This window comes from Echinops telfairi, unplaced genomic scaffold (assembly GCF_000313985.2).
Source record: "Echinops telfairi isolate 266 unplaced genomic scaffold, ASM31398v2 ScPeMD7_655;HRSCAF=1070, whole genome shotgun sequence".
Taxonomy (NCBI): Eukaryota; Metazoa; Chordata; class Mammalia; order Afrosoricida; family Tenrecidae; genus Echinops; species Echinops telfairi.
This window is the reverse complement of record NW_022104553.1, coordinates 15,553,783-15,570,644: the sequence shown is the minus strand read 5'-3', so window position 1 is coordinate 15,570,644 and position 16,862 is coordinate 15,553,783. Positions and strand designations below refer to the sequence as shown.

The 16,862-nt window shown below is 45.5% G+C and overlaps 1 pseudogene; it reads left to right on the top strand.

Annotated features, from left to right (window-relative positions):
* Positions 1-11,343: 11,343 nt before the first annotated feature.
* Positions 11,344-11,466, top strand: LOC115870410 (annotated as a pseudogene).
* Positions 11,467-16,862: the final 5,396 nt, after the last annotated feature.

Here is a 16,862-nt window from a genome sequence, read left to right as displayed (position 1 = left end):
ACCGCCACTGGCTCCCAAGCTCACCTGTGTGCACCGGGCCGCTCACCACTTGGCAGTTGCAGTTGAGGTAATGTGGACTGCATTTCCCTGTCCTGGGTGAGCAGATCCACTGCACAACCAGGGTGGGCTGGACACAAGTACCCACTACACGGGAGAGGGACGGTGCCTAGCTGGACGAAGTGAGTTAGGACGTCCCCACCGAGGAAGCCCCTGAGGAGGCTGGAGCATGAGAGGAGGACTCGTGGAAAGGGAATGGTGCAGGAGAAGCGTAGGAAGCAGAGGCTTAGTGTCCCCAATGAGGGAGGAGGAGGGCTCAGATCTGGAGCACCATGGGGACAGGGATGTGATGGTAGGAGAAGGGTTGCTGAAGCACAGGGATGATAAGGAAGGGCTCTGGGAGCAGAGGAGATTATAAGGGGGTGGAGGAGCTACAGATAAGTCCCAGGGAGATGAGAACTGGATGGGGCAGGGATCAGGGTGGCAGGTGGAGGGTTTGCAAGAATTGTAAGGATGGTCAGGAAGGGTGTGGATGGTAATAGAGGGGGAGGATGGTAGGAAAGGGCAGGATGTAAGAGAAGGACAAGGATGGTAGGGATATGTGAGAATTGTGCTTGATGCCTGACCTTGAAACCCAGTCCATTCTGTCTCAGGGCAGTCCCATGTATGCAGAGTAAAACCAACTGCTCCATAGGCTCTCCAGGAAGCAGATCACCAGGCCTCCCTTGTGAAGTGCCTCTGGGTGGGCTTGAACTTACCAAGCTTTCAGCTAGAGTAATTGAGCACTAAACATTTGCCCCACCCATTCACCACACCAAGGTGATAACTGAAATGCTTGTATATCCTTATAAAGACTTGTATAGAGTAAGAAAAGTCTATATGTATATATATGTATATGAATAATGTATACTCATATCTGAAGCCTTGGTGGCATAGTGGGTTACCAGTTGAGCTACTAATCACTAGTTGGGCAGTTTGAAACCAGAAGCAGCTTTACAGGAGAAAGATAAGGCTATCTATTTCTGTAAAGATTTACACATAAGGAGATTGAAAATATCATGGCTCAGGTCAGGTGCATTTTAGTCCTCAAAATAACACCCTTGCTTTTCAACTGCCTAAAGAAGTCTTGTACAGTAGATTCACCCAATTCAGTGTGGCATCAGATCTCTTGACTACTGCTTCCACGAGCATTGCTTGTGGATCCAAGCAAAATTAACTCCTTGACAACTTAAACCTTTTCTCGTGGTGTTACCTACTGGCCCAATTGTGAGTCTTTGGGTCTTGGCAGTGAGTTGTAATCCACACTGAAGGCTGCAATCCTTCCTCCTCATTTTCAGCAAGGATTGTGTTATCTGCATATCTTAAGTTTTTAATAAGCCTGCCTTCAATCTTGGTACTGCATTCTTATTCATATAATCCCACTTCATATATATCTAGTTATTTGCTCAGTATATAGATTGAATGAATATAGTAAGAGTATGCAACTCTAATGCACACCTTTCTTGATTGAATAAGGAGACGGAAGGAGAATCAATGTGTTTGCATTGCGATACTGGTGAAGAATATTGAAAGTACCATGGACTGCGAAAAGTACAAACAAATCTGCCTTGGAAAAAGTAAGGTCAGAGTACTCCTTTGAGGCAAGGATGGCAAGACTTTGTTTTACATACTTTGGACATGTCAGGAGAGATGAGTCCCTGGAGAAGACATCCTGCTTGGTACAGTGAAAATAGGAATGCCCTCAAGGAAATAGATTTACATGGTGGCTGCAACAGTGTGCTCAAGCACAGGACAATTGTGAGGATGGGGCAGGGCCAGGCAGTCTTTGGCTTTGTTGTGCATAGAGTCATGCTGGGTCTGTACACTCGATGGCACTGATCAACCACAACAGACAAAGGTTTGCCGTCTCAGAAACCCACAAGGAAGTTCTCTGTCCTATCAGGTGCCTATGAGTTGGATTCGACGATGGCAGTGTTTGGGGGGGACGGTTGTTCATTATTAATTAGATGACAGTGGGTAAGTTATATTCATACAAGATAAGATCAAGATATAGCTTGGACCTTTTAAGCTAAAATAAGAGATTATTCATTTATTTGAAGTATTACAAGATTCAAAGTACTCTCCATTACACTTAATACTTTTGTCAAATCTGCTATTCCATTCTTGGAAATATTTTCAAACTCATCTGTATGGGTTGCTGACAACACCTCCCTTACTTTTTTCTTCACCTGTGTAATCAAATTGCTGTCCTTTCCTGTCCCACTTCATTCGAGGAAACAAAAAGAAGTCGCATGGAGTGAAGTCAGGTGAGTAAGGTGTGTGGGGCCAGAAAGGCATGCTGTTTTTGCCACAAGCTGGTGCACTGAGATGGCTGTATGAGCAGGTGCATTGTGGTGGCAAAACCACCCCCTCTGTCACAAATCGGGTCTTTTTTGTCGCACATTGTTATGCAATCTTTTTGGAACCTTTAAATAGAAAGCTTGATTAACAGTCTGATGTAGTGGAACAAACTCCAAATGCACTAGGAGTTGACATTTTTGTCTGGATAGACGTCCAGAATGAGGTTTATCATCAATCGAAATTTTTTGAAACTAGAATACCACTTGCACTCTTGAGTTTTTCCCATAGCACTGTCCCTATAAGCTTTGTTCAATATCACAACAGTTTCTGCGGCAATTTTACTGAGCAGGAAACAAAATTTCACAGTCACATGCTGTTCTAAGTCAGCCATCACAAAATAAATGGATTTTAGCGAAATAGCTTTTACGAAAAAAGTCACTGTGACCAGAGAGAACCTTCTCAGGCGATGCCACTGGGTACACTAAGAGCGATTTGCTTGATGCTTGCCTAGCAGGAAAAAATGAGTACTAAAAAAGTTCTGGCCAGCAGAGCTTTTATCCGTTTGGGTTTTTGTTTGTTTGGGGAGGTGTGGGGAGAAGGAGGTACCTCTTGTATTCCTTCTTCATTTTGTCTTCTTGGATCTTTGCTGCTCATACAGATTCAATGACTGTGGTGAAATATTATAACCCTGATGCACACTTTTTCTGACTTTAAACCACACCACTGTCTCTTACTCTATGTACAGATTTACACGAACACAATGAAGTGTTCTGGGATGTCCATTCTTTGCAATGCTTACCCGTACTTTGTTCTGATGAACACATTGAAGGACTTTTCACAGTCAGTAAAACACAGGTGTCCATCTCTTAGTATGAACTGTTTTTAACTAAGAATCATCTGGCATCAACAATGATATCTCTCACTCTACCTCCTCTTAATCGAGCCTGATAGGGAAGGGCAAGGATGGTAGAGGAGGGCATTGAATTTCTGGCAATTCCCTGTGTACTTCTGCAAGCATTTTTTAATTAGCCTCAGCAAAGTTTTACCGGTGTTGTGGCCTAGTGGCTATGAATTGGGCTGCTACCTACAAGGTCAGCAATTTGAAGCAACCAGGAGCTCTGCAATTGAAAGACAAGGCTTTCTTCTCCCATAAAGTGTCACAGACTCAGAAACCCACAGGGGCAGTTCTACCCTACCTATAGGGTTCCTACCATGTGAATTGGAAGGAATCAACTGAACAGCAGTGTTTTGTTTCGTTGAGCTAGTCTTCAGGACCCTTGTGTTAGTCTCTGTTGACTAGAGGAACAAATCCAGAGACACTCGTATATGTAAAAGGAAGAGCTTTATATCAAAGAGTTGTCTATTAAGGAAACATTGCAGCCCAGTACAGATAAAGTCCATAAGTCTGATATTAGCCCTTAAGTCCCATGTTCGTCCATAAATTCCTCTTCAGACTCACGCAGCACATGCAATGATGCCAAATGCAGGAAGACCACAGGCCAGTGGGTGGTAAATCTTGTGGATCCAGTGGCCGTGGAAGCATCTCAGCACTGCTGCAGGCCTGCATGTGGCTCATCCACAGGAAGATGAAGCAAAGAGTGTGGCCTGCTTCCGGGGAGAAAGAGGGAGTTCCCAGAATCCTCGTGATTAGGCCAGTCCAAAAGGAGACATCTTCAAGCTATGACCTGATTAACAGGCTAAACTCCACCCCTTCATTCTTTTATCAAGTTGGCATGAAATTGTGTAACTACCACAACCCTCTATTGAACTGTAGTTGGAACCTGAGGGAGAGGAGCTGGGGCACAAAGCTAGGGAGAGGAGCTGGGGCACAAAGATGGATGTACACCTTGCTTTGTACACCTTACTCGTAAAGCCTATTGGCATAAGACTTAAGCACTTGTTTTGCTAATGTAAGGTTAGTGGTTTGAACCCACACAGTGGTTCTGCAGAGGAAAGACCTGGTGACCTTTCCTGCAAATATTATACCCTAGAAAACTTTATAAGCCAATTTTGCTGGGTCACATGGAGTCACTATGAGTCAGCCTGGACTTAATAGGACCCAATAACATCATCTTACTCGTGCCCTCTGGCATAGGGAATAGTAGGTCCTGAATGTGCAATTTTAAGGTCGTATTCCTGTTGTGTTTGAAACAAACCGTATAGGGCAGTGGTTCTCAACCTGTGGGTCCCAACCCCTTTGGGAGTCGAATGACCCTTTCACAGGTGTCACCCAATTCATAACAGTAGCAAAAGTACAGTTATGAAGTAGCAAAGAAAATAATTTTATGGTTGGGGCTTCACCACAGCATGAGGAACTATTAAAGGATCGTGGCATTAGGAAGGTTGAGAACCACTGACAAGTGTTTGAAATATTTATATCAAGCTAAACAAAGAATCAGCACATACAATTAATTTTGAAACTAGGGTAAAAAATTGGAATGTATTAAACAATCTATATGTTTAATGTAGTTCCTAGGCAGTGCAAATGCTGTTGGAAGTTCTTACCTACCCATAGTTGCCTGCAAAGACAGGCCTGGCAATCTGCATGCTTTCTTTTTTATTTATTTTTTTGCAAGTTTTATGACCTTTATTGGATACTCAGTCACTAGTTTTCATCCACATCTGATGGCTTTTGAAAGTAGGAACAGGCACACAGGGAACCAATGTATAGAGCTTGTTTGCTGAATCATCCTCCTCATTACATTTCCTGGAAAACTACGTAGATACAGCAGGGCATGTTCAGCTTTGTTGAGCTGGGTGTCAAATGGAATCTCCCTGAGCGCCTGAGGGGAATGCTTCTTGACGCCCATACCACGGATACACTTGTCAACATTGATGGTATATTACCTGTTCATGACTTCTTTGGTAGCCAAATGGCCCTTCCTCTTCTCACCACCCTTTGCGGAAGCCATAGTGCCCGGACCAGACTGGAAAGGTGCAATTCGCTTTCCGAAAGTCACCATCTTGAATGAGTCACATTCAACTCAACAGCAATAGACCATTTTACAAAGGTATATAAGTGAAAGATGTGAAGGGGGAAAACTGATGAAATATATAGAAGATCAAATATATGCACTCTCACATTAACTGAGTACAGAACTAAGTTGGCTCTATGACCTGCACTTTATGCTCTCGAGCATCCTCCACAAGTGATTCTTTTTTTTTCTCAGTGAATCACCGTGGCAGATTTTTATTTCCTATTGGAAGCATCACAAAAACTCATGGGAGACCAGGGATGTCCTGAGTTTTGCTTCTGGAAACTAAGGCCATGCATTTGAAATTCACTAGGCACCATGATCAAGGCATTGAAAAGCCAAATTGAACTGCAATGTCCTTGGGAATCTGCAACTAATATCTACTCAGAAAATAGCCAAGTAAGCAGCATCTGCTCGGGTACGAGGGAGGAGAGGGTGTAAACAGTACCAAGGGATAACACTGTGAGTAATAAAAACTACATTGTTGTTACTGGATGTTCTTGATTCCAATTCGTGATAGGATAGAGCTGCTCCAGATGATTTTCTTGGCTGTAATCTTCACAAAAAGAGCTTTGATGGCATGATTACATTTCTGGCCGCTCAGACTTACCCAGAAGCTCTATGGGAGAATGGCCAGGTAATCTGTTCCCATACAGATTACACCAAGAAAAGGTCATGAGGCACTTCTGCTCTGGCACATGAGGTGAAATCAACTCACTGGGTACCAACACAGCTTTATGGGAGCACATCTCCCATGAAGCTAGCTACTGGGTGGGTTGGTGCAGGGGCAGTGAAATATTGAATGTAGATCTTCTGGTCAAGTTTCTAAAACTCCCACACAATTACCCTTTTCCTGCATGGATCTGGACAAGAAGGTGAGGGAAGACCCTGAGAGTATTCACCTGTGAATTATTAATAGGATTCCCCTTGATTGCCATCCTACTGAATATAAGATGAGCCCCTAAGAAGTTGGCGATGGAATCTCACTACCAACCAAAGCTAGTTGTGGCGGGCATCCCTCCACAGTGAAACTCTGATCTGGAAGATAGCTGTGACATCAGAAGAGAGACGGAGGGGAAGAAACAGGAGCCAGAGCAAGAGGAAAAAATGTGGGCTTCCCAGTCCACAGAGCAAGTGAAGCCGAGTGCTTTGGGGCGCCACACTGCCTTGCAGAGGCAGGAGGGTGCCTCTGAGCACCTGACTGGGGATCCCTAGTTTGCCGACACAAGCTGGAGCTGAGTGCCTTTGGGTTGAGGCTTGCAGTGGTGTGGTGTGTTATGCCCTTTGGACATTTACTGGCCCTGAAAGAACTTTGCAACATGTCCTGACAGAAAATCTAGCCCGAGCATGTTTCCCCTACATGGTAACCCGTTAATTTCCTTAATAAACCCTTCAATCAAGTGGATTGTGAGTTATGTGAGGGTATTGCAATGACTTATAACACCTAGATATAAAAGTAAAATGTGTATGACAGAACACATTTAGGCAGCCGAACTTTCAGTTATCAGCCAAGCTCTTAACTGTTTGTGCCACTAGGACTCATTAATAATAATTATAATAGAGAAAATCATGAATGCCAAGCTAGTAGAAAGAGATCAAGCTAACATGACTGTCAGGCATTGAAAGCCATATGGCGGGAGGGTTTCTTTAAAACAACTAAAATGTGACCATATATATGTGAACCCTTCTCTTGGCTATAAAATAGGAGATAAATGTCAGGGGGTGGTATTTTTAGTATTCTCAAGACTTTACATGTCTCACAAAGAATTGTATTGCTCATGGGTAAAGATGTTTGGAACAAAGCGGGAAATCAATGAATGTCAAGGTGTTCACTCTAACTCATCTGACACAGCAAATATCTATGAAAAAAAATGCAGGAGCAAAAAACCCTTCACCCCTCAAACACAAAATAGAAACAATACGTAAGTCTTCCAAGGGAAGAGTGCAGGCATGTTTGAGAGCATTTTCTTTTTCACTTCTTTTATGTCTATTATCCTCTCTGTACTAGTAAGTGTATGCACACGTGAATGTGTGTACATACATGTGGGTATATTCCGAGGGCTCTCCAGAGTAAGCCAGGTAGAGACTCGTAGCCGAGGGTTCTCACGAGCTCACAGTAACTGCTGGATATGTCTCCGGTAGAAGAGTAAAGTTCCTGTGGGGTCAATTTTCACATGACCCTCCTGTGACAATTAGGGAAGGTCTGTTACAGAGGTTTTCCAGCTGTGGGCATAGTTACAGGATTCCACTTCAGTGTGAGGTTCTTTTCCAGCATCTATTCTCAAGTCAGTTTTCTTCCGGAAAACAAATGCCCGTGGTAGTTCTATTCAGAAAAGACTTTGCCATGATGGATTACCTACAGCTGATTGAATTGGGAATTAGTATAGTTGTTCCTTGTAATGAATTTGCACAGTCCTTCCTCCAGGGAAATAGGCCCCCTTTTCATTCAGTGGGTTCAATATGACAACAAGCTCAATATGTGTCCTGAATAGGACATTATGACCTGGTCCCCAAACCAAGCTGTAGTTATATAATCGTTTTTCAATTTCAGAGGATTAAGAGTGAAGGGGTGAAGTCTAGCCAACAGTCATGTTCAAGGCTCATTTTCCCAGGATGGATACTCTTATAGAGAGTTGTCCCTGGCCTCAACAGCCCCTTCTGCATTTCTGGATCCTTGGCTTGCCCCAGTTTAGACTCCTTTGGAGATCCTTGAGCAAAGCTTTCTGACCAAAGAGTGTTCCAGAAATAGTGGGCTGAAGTTTTCCTCTGTCACCTGAAGGAAATTCAATATGTAAAGTGGTCTATTAGTGATGTGGCAGAGAAGAAACCCAACCAACCTTGTAGTGGGAAAGTGATGATGAAAATCCTGCCTCTGATACCTGCCATGCTTTGACATCTCTCAAACCCTGGCTCCCAATTACCACATTTATTATTGCTTAGATTATTTTCCTGTTGATACTGTTAAAGGGGAAACATCGAAGAGAGGTAGGGTAGGGGATGGAACAACTGGAATTTTACCCATTGACCCACCCAAATTAGGGAAGGGAGGGGAGTTTAATAGTACTCTATGTAGGTATGTCCTCTAAGAATTAATGTTTGCTGATGCTGTGAGAATAAAAGTTGAAAGAGTAAGCATGGATAGGTTCACCCTTCGAGAATACTTAGAGTTAAAAGAATCAGATGCCTGGGGAACCCAGCACTGAAGGGTTAGTTATGTGAAGAAGAGATGGATGAACCCAGCAGAAGAACTGCTCCATAGGTGTCCAAGACTAACCTTTCAGGGGCAGATCACCAGGCCTATCATCTGATATGCCTCTGGGTTTGAATTTCCTGGTGGCATAGTTGGTTCTCATTGGGCTGCTCACTGCCAGATCAACAGATCGAAACCACTAGCCACTCCACAGGAGAAAAACCAGGCTTTCTATTCCAGTAAAGAGTTACAGTCTAGGAAACCCACAGGGGCAGTTCTACCCTGTCCTATGGGATCACTATGAGTCAGAATCTAATCCATGACAGTGGGAGTTTGAGGTCTTTTCTCTGGTAGTCAAGTGCTTACCTAATTGTGCACCTATGTTTAAAATGAAGCCACTTGTATATGAGGATGTCAGCAGATGTGGAAAGGAAGATTTGAAACAATTTCAGAGTTTGCCAAAGCTAGAGCAGGAGAAAAGCTGATGGAGCAGATATGGGGAGGACAGTTAAAAATCCTTTGACATGGTCCAAACAAAAGGATGAGAGCTTGGACTGTTGGGCATCGGTGTCCATGATGGTGGTGGAGGGTTCAAGAGATTCTTAAGATGGAGAGTAGGTTGACCTGAGGGATGTTGGCTTTAATAGGCATGGAGGTGTTGAGGGTCTATCTGAGGTGGTTTCCTGTCTTCTAATCTTTGATGGCAGATTATTGAATCTGGGAATGAGGGGTAGTGGGCATGATCAGGAGTTACTTCTTATGCACAACAAGCTCAAGGTACCTTAAATACACTCAAGGTGTGAGATTGTGAAGATAGTATTTAGAGCCAAGATATGGTGATGACTCAGGTCCAAGACACACAGTGGCTGGCTGAGCACCTGTGGGACCAGCAGAAGGCAGAAAACGGACTCCACAATGATGCCAGTACCCTACCGCAGCAGTACAGTATAAGCCACACAAAGCCAGAAGTCACCACGTTGGTTCTCAGAGCAAGGGGAAGAGGCCAGCACAGCATAGTTCAAGGAACTGCTTTTCAGCACAGGTATTCCCTGGATTAAAACATATTTAGATTATATTGAACCACAGTTATGACGGGTGGTTCTTCTGTTTTTTGCTCGTTTTCTTTTTACATTGTTCGTAACACAAAGGGTCATTGAAAGTTCACGGAAAAATAGAATTAAAATAATGGAATTTTTCCACATATGGTTTGAAGCCTCTTGTATAAACTAAATGCAGTGTTGCGGTACATAATTTGCTGACTTTATCACTCTAAGATGTTCAAAACTTTATAAAGATACTCATAATAAAAGGTAACAACACTAAACAATGGAGGGGGAGAGTTATAAGTCAACTTGTCAAAACCAACTTAGGACAGAGTCATTGAACACAGCTGTCATGAGTTGGGGGCCCCTGTGTCTGCCGGCAAATAGAAGGATGGCTGAATGGATGCAGAAGGGAAAGAGTCGGATGTCGAGCTGTAGGAAACGGAACTGGAGGAAAGTATATGCTGATGAATTCTTTATTCTCGTATCTTAAGAAGCCTGGCCAAAAAAAAAAAAAGCCTGGCAGGTTGGGTTTCTGGAGTGGAGGGAGGCCTTCACCCTGGTGAATTGGAGACAGTTCCAATCACATTCTCATCATTAATATTGTTCTCCACTGTATCCTTCCATTATAGTGCTGCCTTAAAATGACCTCTTACAAGCACATGGCTGATTGCGATAGCCGGCAGCTTTAACTATAGGAGCAGACATGTGCTATTTCCCTCTAGGCTCTGAAGACAGTCATTCCCCTTTACCTGCCTTGGGCACTGATGTTAGGTGACTCCTCCAGTGAATTCAGGGTACAACCCACTTTGGTTGTTTATAATTAGTGGGGCTTGCATGCCCTGAGAGTATAAAGGTTGGTGTTGGAAATATGTTCTCTCTCTGCACAGACCTGGCTCCTGAAGGCATGGTGACAACAGTGAGCCTTTGCATACTCTGTCTTGTCTGATGTCTCTTTAATGTACCCCTCGCTTACACAACCGCCCCTTGGGTAAGGTGACCAGACGTCCCGCTTTTGGCAGGACAATCCCAATTTTTAACAATTTGCCCCGCGTCCCGCGGCATTTTTTAAAAGTCCCGGTTTTTTGAAAGAATGCACGACAAGCTAGGGTATACGGTTTTTGGCTGCCATGTGGCTATTTCAACAGGATATGAGTTTTATCAATGGTGTCCCGCTTTACCACTGTTAAAATCTGGTCACCTTACCCTTGGGCCCCTTCGGTTGTGGAGGCTGGTACCCCACACAGAGCATAGTATACAGTGCCGTCTGAAGGGGAAGAAATATTCAGTGAGTCTAGCTTGGCAAGACCAGAGGAAACGTGCGACATTACTATCACTCATTGTGATTCGTATTAGTCCGTGAAGTATGCTAAGTGTTTGCTGCCTGTATAGACCCTTACCAAGGGGTAGGCGCTATTTGAAGAAGTTCCTGAATTATCTATCTACATCTTCAAATAACTCAACGACACAGAAATTCTAATCATCCTTCATTTTTAAGAGAAACCTGAGTATAACAGACAGAGTTGATGTAAACCAAGTCCATTTGCTTTCTTTGGGCACACAACAAATCCACATTTTCTAATCGTGTCCCGAGGTGTGGTGAAACACTTAGTTCTTACCACTGGAATGTGTGGAAGTGAAGTGTGTGTCCAACAGGGTATGATTTTTAACCCCCTTCCTTTCCTTTCTCCTCCACCACCTGGATAAGGCCAGAGCCACCTTAATGCTGCAGTTGGACATTAGCAGACACAGTTAGAGAGAGTACAGAGCTCCCCACCGATGTGCACTGGACCGCAGTGGGCATAAGAAGCAAGTAGCCGTGGCCATCTGATCTCCAACTGCACGCGAGAGCAACCTGGAGAGACGGGGACAGCTCAGGTCAGCAAAGGATCTGCAGCTGCCACTCGCCTTGCCTGTTAAATTCTCCAGGATCTGGACAAGGAAGCCTCCTACCTAAGCCAGTTTTCCACCAGCTTCCATGTAGATCTGAGGCTAGTAAAACAGCCTTGATAGGTGATAAAGCACAAAAGATCTAGGGTTCTGAGCATTGGAGCACTGTGGAAAGAAAGAACTTCAAGCAGGCCATTTTGTATGCAGCAGAATTTTTTTTAAATGTACCTGGCTTACTAAATAAGACGTGGGGAAAAAAGAAACAAGTAGGACACCCCCACCCCCAGGGCGGGTGCAAGAAGGAGAAGCGCAGAGGTTGCAATCCATACTGCTCTGAAAACTGCCGTGGCCTCACCTGACCAGCTCTTGGCTGCCCGCCTGGACAGGTGCTTTGAGAGGGTCCCCTCTTCACTTCCCTCAGCTCCTGCCCATGCTCCAGTAGACGGTTCAACTCTAGTTTGGGAACTGGGCGTCCTGTTGATGGAGAAAGAGGTGGTTTGATAAAAGCAATGAATTATCTCCATCTTGTCTGGAGCTTTATGACAGGTAGGAGATCGTGAACAAAACTCCCCCGAACACGGTAAACATAATGCCAACTGGGGGCCTCCAGTGCTGTAGAGAGCGGTCTCGACTGCCTATACAGCACCCATTCACGTGACATCTGTCTTAGTTATCTAGTGCTACTGTGGTGGTTCCCAGCAATCCAGGAGCACCATAGAAGATGGACTGAGTGAACAACTTAGATAGCAAATGGAACACTTAAAAATCATGTGTTGTTGAGTCAATTCTGATTCCCCGTGACCCCATCAGACAGTAGAACTGTCTCCTAGGATTTTCTTAGGCTGTGATCTTTATGGAAGTAATCCGCTCCATCCCTTTCCCTTGGTGCTACTGGTAGGTTTGAACTACCAACCGTTTGGTTAACAGCCAAGTGCTTAACCATTGCTCCATCAGGACTGCTTACATAAAGAGTATGGCTGAGAAAACCCCTTGGAGCCATTCTACTCTGTAACGTGGGGTTGCCATGAGTTGCAACTGGTTCCGGAACAATGGGCTTGTGTTTGGTTGGTTGGTGTGCTGCTCTGGTAAATTAGAAAACCAGTTCTACTGGCCCCAAGTGGAAGGTTACAGTCAAGACACAATGGTGGACTCATAGTAGTATGAAATTCCCACCAGCTCATGCAGACTGCTCAAAGCTGAGTCACAGCTGCTCCCACTGTGGGAAAGTGGGGGGAAAGCCTCAGCTAGAGGGAAACCGAGAACTTAGCTCTGAACTGAGCTTCCTGACAACGGGGCACATACTGGAGGAGGGAAAAGGGCTGACTTTCTCAGGGTTTCTGAGCACCCTGCAACATCATCTCGTGTACCAGCGGAGGGAGGGAGGAGCAGGGCCCGGGCCTCGGGAAACAGGGCTGATGGTGCAGCCCCACGGACCTTCTTCCCTACACTTGTTCAGGAGATGCCTAGGGGCATGCCTGGCATATGCCTCAGAGGGCAGGGAAGGCTGCCTGATGCACCCACTTTGAGAACAGCAATCACCCAAGGCCCTTCTGACTGGGCGGCGGGGACTCTGGACCCGACCAGGCGGGGTCAATCTGGTTCCATGTCTAGAACTCTGACATGGGAGCCTCAGCTGGAGGCCAGCTGATAGAAGGACCGCAGTTCTCGTCTAACAGCTCCCGGTGGAGGCACTGGAAGCCAAGCGGAGAAGATGGGGACAGAAAACTGCAGGGGCGGTAAAGAGGAAGGAAGGCGGCCTCTGTGGACTTTGGGACCAGTCAGAACTCAACAGGAAGTAGCTGGTCCCTCACACGGGTAAGAGCGAAGCCTTACCCAGTGAGGAGGAGCCTGCAGGTCTCCTGCATCACCTCCTGGTATTAGGTCCTCTGGGCGCCAGGTCCGGCTGTCCCCCATTCCTCCTGCGTGCCAGTCATAGCCACGTCCTTGGACATCAACACCTGCCAAGTGCAACAAGCAGGCATATTGACCTTGGGTTGTCTGGTGGGGTTAGAGGTGGTTTTTCAGGCAGTGGTTGAAGGTGCAGAGACTTATAGCCACAATCACCAGGTCCCCAATGACCTAGCACTATGGTGGGCCCCCAGACAAGGTAGCTCCTGCCTTTGAACATGATGCGATTGTCTGAGAGAAAGGCTGTTGGGGAGGACCCAGGGAGGGTGCCCTTGTGTAGACTAGGAGAAGCCAGTCCGTGTACTGTGATGCTACAGGAACAGTGATCATGAGTCCCCGCTTCTGATAGAGTTCCTTCCACTCCAGCTACTCCATGAGAAGCTGGTTCTGACCTATTAGACACCGAATTGTTTGTTTCAGTTTCAGTATTGCTGCTTTATAGCTTAATAAAATTATAAAGCAGAATGAACATCTGAGAATGGTAGCATTAGCAAATGAATCAGGGCAACATCCTATGTAGCACGTATTACGACTGATAGAATTTACAGAAAAACAAGCAGAGAGCCAAAGAAATAGATGGATGCAAGTGTCGGTTGTCCTAACTCGCATACATTCTAAATTAGAGACGACCAGTGGTAACAGTGGCAGAAGCTGAACCTCACTCATCCTCACAACATGTCTGCACGTGCTGAGGACTTTGGGAAACAGATTGACTCTCGGGATCCAGACTCCTGGGTTTGAATTCAGCCCCCTTCAGTCAGCATTGGCCTGTTGCGTGAACTGGAGAAAGTCCCTTCATTTCTCTTCGTCGTGGTTTCCACTCAGTACAATGCAACCCTGGTGTCCACCTCACCAGTAAACTCAACGGAAACTATTCACTAAGCCATGCTGAGAGGCTCGCAGTGATTTCCTAACTTGTACGACTCCTGCCATAGCCCAAGAGTCAAACGCCATCATCTCCATGTCAGAGTCGGCCAGGAGCCCTGTCAGAGCTCAGCCGTAACCGGAAGGCTGTCCTTGGAACACGCCCGTCATTCCATGGGAGGAAGACCTGGGAATCTGCTCCCATTACCACTGCCGTTGTAGGTGCTGTCGAGTTGACTCTGACTCACAGGGGAAGCACTACTCATTCCTGTGCCATCCTCACCGGCTGTGATGTTGGAGCCCCTGGGTGTGGCCACTGTCTCACCCCAAGGGTCTTCCTCCCTTTGGCTGCCGTTCCAATTACTGCCTAGAAAACTCTGTGGGGAAGTTCTGCTTTGTCACACGGGGTCACCATGAGTGAGAACAGCCCACAACAAAATGGTAATGCCAACCATCTGTCGCCTGGGTTCAGGGCAGCAGGAAAGGGTGCAGGCAAACTGAGTCTTCAGGTCCCAGCACAGAACTGTTTCCAGTGATCTGATGGGGCACAGCCCAGTCTGACGTGGGCTCCTCTCAGACCTCTGGCACTTACAAAACTAAGGATGGGCAAGAAGAGCAGAGCTTGTAAGCAAAGGCTAACAAGAGTAGCACTTTGGAGAATTGCTTCTCAACAAAGCCAGAGAAGGCTACAGGGCAGACTGAGAGCCAAGCTCACTCTCAAGACTTGTCTTACTTGTTTCCTTCCTTTACATTGTATGCATCCAGCAACCTCTCCTCAAAGTGGTCGCCCTATCTAAAAGTTACCTTCAGTCTCGATTCTACCTCACCCCACCCCCAACTTAGGAGTCCTTGGGCCATTTGATGTTGCCTCACTCATGTTGCACATTGAGGATTTGTGTCCAATCCTGGGAAATGAGCACCTGCCCACGGTTCTACCCCCAGGCCTAGAACAGGCTGGGCTGGAACAAGTGCTCAAGAAATGGCTCATGGCTTGAGGGCAACGTATCCTGCACAAGGGCAGCTCATTAAGAGAGGACTGCAGTTGGCCCCAATCTGAGCTATGTGTGCGCGCGCGCACACACACGCACACGCACACGCACACACACCCTAGAAGAATGTGCTACGGAGGACAGCACTGAAGATACACTGGGGAGAGTGGCCAGTCTGTCCTGCTCACACGAGAACAAACTAAGAGAGAAAGAGTGGACCTCATCTTGGCCCATGAAACCTCAAGGGCAATACTCCTGCTTGGAGCAGCCAATGAACAGAGAGGACCATAGGGCTGGCCCCAGCTGGAGACATATCATCCCCTCACTGGCCCACAGCACACCAGAGACACAGTGCAGGAAGTGTGTCTGGTCTGAACCACCTCCCCACCCACCCCACGCCCAGTGGGATGAATCACAAAGGGACCATAGCAGAGCAACAATGGGAACAAAGTCAGGGACCCTACCTGTCCTGGTTGGGGGACATTTACAAAGGTCAATAGATAGACCTGGAACAATGTATAGGCTCTGTTGATTTTTCTTTTATGTCTATCTGTATAAGTAACATAAGCAAAATAAACAAGCCTGAGGAGAAAACAACGAATGAAGGTTGGAGTGTGTGGAGGGGGGTGGGGGGGAGAGGAGGAGGAGGAAGGAGCAGTGAGCCAAAAAATTCAGGGACAGGGGAACATCAGGGGATCTAAAACTGATGCCAAAGAGGGTGTAGAATGCCTAGTGTGTTTGATCAATTGGAATGTAGCCGAGAGGAGTTACAGAAAGTTAAATGAAGGGTGGACATGATGGTGGGGCAAGAGAAAAGTAAAAGGAAATAGAGGAAAGAACTAGGAGATTAAAGCTATATAGAGAGGTATAAATATAGACATATATGTAAATATATGTCTATATAAAAAAAGGGTATTGGGCTATATATATGTTTATATGGTAAAGCATGAAAGTAACAGACTTTGGGCCTCTACTTAAGTCTTCCTTCAACACAAGAACACTTTGTTCAATAACCTGGCATTTCCTGATGCTCACCTTCCTGTCACAATCACTGAAGACAAAATGGGTGTATAAGCAAATATGGTAAAGAAGGCTGATGAGGCCCAGCTATTAAAATATATAGCATTTGGGGTCTTAACTCCCTGGTGGTCTAATAGTAATTTTGTACCCAAAGTGGTACATTGTTTTGCATAAAATTTGTTGTTTTATATTGTAGGCCTGTAATTCTTAAGAAATTACTCATTTTAATCTCTCTAGTAGACATTCCAGGTATGATAAGCTTTAACCTCCCTGGCAGTCTAATTATGTCAGTAATTTTGTACCCAAAGCGGTACATTGTTTTGCATAAAATTTGTTGTTTTATATTGTAGGTCTGTAATTCTTAAGAAATTACTCATTTTAATCTCTGTAGTAGACATTCCAGGTATGATAAACTTTAACCTCCCTGGTGGTCTGATTATGTCAGTAATTTTGTTAAGGGACTTCTCTGCAATGTAATCCCAAGTGTGGCTTGGGGTTACCGCTTCTGACAGTTAACAATTACCCCGAGCCACACTTGCGATTTCTGCCAGGCAGTTTAAGGGCTTGAAGTTTAACAAGTGGCCATCTAGCAGGGAAGCAACAAAGTCCACATGAAAGAAGCACACCAGCCTGTGTGATCATGAGG